Source organism: Haliotis cracherodii, unplaced genomic scaffold (assembly GCF_022045235.1).
Source record: "Haliotis cracherodii isolate W230 unplaced genomic scaffold, xgHalCrac1.p SCAF_7, whole genome shotgun sequence".
NCBI classification, from domain to species: Eukaryota; Metazoa; Mollusca; class Gastropoda; order Lepetellida; family Haliotidae; genus Haliotis; species Haliotis cracherodii.
In genome coordinates this window covers 12,958,681-12,962,220 of record NW_027266330.1, presented here as the reverse complement: position 1 = coordinate 12,962,220, position 3,540 = coordinate 12,958,681, and positions in this window count along the sequence as shown.

The following is a 3,540-nucleotide window of genomic DNA, read 5'->3' as shown; positions in this document are numbered from 1 at the left end:
TCACTTGGATTGTTTCAGGTGTTTCACATAGGTGTCAAGTCTCAAGGGTCAGCTGAGAAAGCCCACGTGACAACTATTTTCATAACGTCCACGGTTCCTAAAATATCCATTGAGTGATAGATAACAATGAGCAATCACTCAACGTATTATCAGTTGACCCTTTGAACAAAGTATGTTGTTTTTACATCGGCACTTCACGCAAGGATATGGGTGTATTCCCTTTGTTATAGTAAACCTAGACATGTAAACACTCACTTTTGACATATCCACTCTGCAATATAACAGTGATTAATCAATCAACGTATTTTCTATTAATCCTTTGATGACTAGGAACGATCCGTTGATTTACAAAAAAAAAAGAAAGACACAATAAATGCCAAATGGGAACCTTCGTCAGGTAATCTAAGTGGTGCTACCACTAATTGTACCTGTAATAAATTCATTAACTGAGCATCAAGTAAATGACGACAAATACACAAGTGTAGGGTTATACCAGAAAACGTGGATGACAAGGGAGTAGTAATCGTATTATCGACGCAAGTCGAAATCCGAAAATGCTTTCACTGCATGGATACTTTTTTTAGTGTTAAACTATAACCATCTCGGGTATTTCCAAATGACCACATCCGATGAGCTCCGCCGTTCTTTTTGTCTGTTAGTTTAGGATGAAGAAAATTAATTAACATACGCCCTTTGTCGAAATCTTTATAAATCACGGTTAACCAATCAGTGTTTATGCAAAAATGCGTAAAACAAATCTTGCTTCCAGCCTCCAAGTTTACTTAGCTGTCCTTGCAGACGGTAGCCCAGTCTCTGGTCACGCTCAGTTGCGTTGCGTATCATCCGGGTACTCACGGGGGAAAAAACAATAACAAAGGAAACAACCAGTCCGGGGAATTGCGTTAGATCAGTGCCCCTTTAACAGTCCCATGCTGAGACCTTTCTCAAAATTCAGGGAATTTGTTCTTGCACTGTAGCATAACGTGTATTTCATCTGTATATATGTGAGGTGTATATGTATAAATGACTAAACTTATACCGTATATTCTGCAACAGAGTATAATTAATCAACTTATTATTGTCTCTCCAGTGGACACCGGTAACAGTATACATGTAGGCTTTTTCTTCAAAAAGGAATATGCAGGAAATTATATGTAACAATTAACTGTGTACTAATTACATGTTTGAATGTTATCAGTTTTGTGTTCTGAGATACAGTGATGTAAGCATCTTCTACAATTAACAATACATGAAAATAATAAAATACAAAACTCTCTGCCGGAATATTTCGTGGAAATCAACCGATCAAGTAAAAATAACTGTGTGACAAGACAAATCAACTATTTATTCCCGATAAAAGAAACTGCCTTACTTTAGGAACAGTGCCATAAAAGAACATTTGAATTTTTTAACAAGCAGATACATTAGCGAAAGTGAGTAGACTACATGTACCTAATCCGTATCAATCAAAGGTGTAAAAAAATGAAAATCATATCTGTCGGAGACCTACCAAATTACCAAGTTTTATTAATACTATATTTATTACAATGCAAATGCTTCAGTGATACATTTTTTAGAGGAGAGGGCATACACACATGTAAATTGCTTCCGTAGGTGAATGCAGGTTGTACTTGGCATATCAGTTCCCAGTTGCATACCGGCTGTATATCTGAATTCGTATATGGAACCATGCGTACAGCATGACAATGACTTGCTAGTCGTCAGTCTACAACACACATAACACGGTGAAACAATTTGGGGCACCGCTTCTGCAAGTTGTTTAGTACAATAATGTTTTATCAAAATCTCTTTCAATTTGCTTTCACCATTTTCCCTATTCCATGCCTGTTAATGTAGCTACATCCTATTGCTCATGTTCCCAAGTATTATGAAAAACTTTAATGTTTCTCCTTCCTAATCTAACGTTATAACATTTCAGGTCATTACCTTCATCTAATACACAAGCGATGATACCAAGACATATTTAATTCGGTTTAATGGTCTATGCGGTCTTACAATTGATTTTATTAGTCTTTAAATCTTATGTCTAGTACATATTTTCACAAACAGGGCTGTTAGCTGATATAAGGAATGTTACATCCAGTTGAATTCCCAGTTGACGTGAAGATCCGGGGTAGAATAGGTCTTCAGCAACCCATGCTTGCCGTAAAAGGCGACTATGCTTGTCGTAAAAGGCGGGATCGGGTGGTCAGGCTCTATGACTTGTTTGATGCATGTCATCGATCCCAATTGCGTGGATCGATGTTCATGATATTAATCACTGGATTGCCTGGTCCAGACTCGATTATTTACAGACCACCAACAACCAACCAACCAACCAACTTTTTTTTATCAAATAAGAGGACTATATACGACATACGTTAGTCTTAACGAACTTTCTACAATTAATATTTTGAATAAGCCGTTAATAAGCCAGTTGTGACAGGGATGATGGTATGGTAGCTGTAGCAGACAGATTGGCAGTCGTTGTTACGTGCGTCACTAGGTTATTAGTACGGCATTGACCTTGACATGTGTCCTTTGGCAAACATCGTCCTCACCAGAAGTGCTGAATTCTAAAGATGCACTTGCTGTAAATTGACTGGGGAAAAGATAGGAACCACATTATTGATATATTGATGACACGAAGCTCGCAGATGTCACTGCATGCAAGAAGCCATGCAATACAATATACGTTTATGTATACAGCAGCTGTTCAATTTGGGAAACGCCTTTGTTCATGTTCACAATTCATTGACGTTTCTGAATCAGTGAGGTTAATTTGGGTGTAACGTTGCACTTCTATGGCGACGTGCTCGTACGTGTTTTTGGCTGCTTGTACTAGTCGGGACTGATGCCGATTTATAGTGCTAGCTCACTGAGATACCATGCCGCAGTTTAACATGAATACCCCACTCAGACACAGAATACTGACTCCGAGCCGTCCAGTCCTTGTTTTAACCCCTTAATGTCGAGCGCCAGACAGGGTAACAACAAGTACCATCTTTTAAAGGAAGGGAGGAAACTGGACTTTTATAGTCAGTTAACTCTCTTACCTCGGGAAGATGGCAATATGGGAATAACATCATCTGTTACTCTTCATCAACACATAGTATTCACAGAAAATGTGATGTTTTACACGTTTTACGTGATGATAATACCTAAGCTGTTGAGTCATCTGTCCTTTTGTATCATACGAAAGAAGCAATTTAAAAAAAACCGATACTGTATGTTACTTGTATTGTTTAAGAAAATGGTAAGGAATAACACGGAGCGTTATATGCATTTGTTTGTACCGTTTCATATTCCGGCGCAGGGGTAGTGCACAATGAGCGCATGGCGTACTGTCAGGTTTGTTCTGTTCAAGTGATTGTGTTACAAGTTGGGTTGTACCAGGTTGTAGATGTTACAGATTAGAGCACGAGTGTTTGTATCAAGGTTGCCGCGTGTGATTGTTGGACAACATGTTCGTCAGTTGCATCGTATGTACTCCACTAGAGATTTATTATCAGTGAAATACATCAGAGGTGGAGCCAGTCG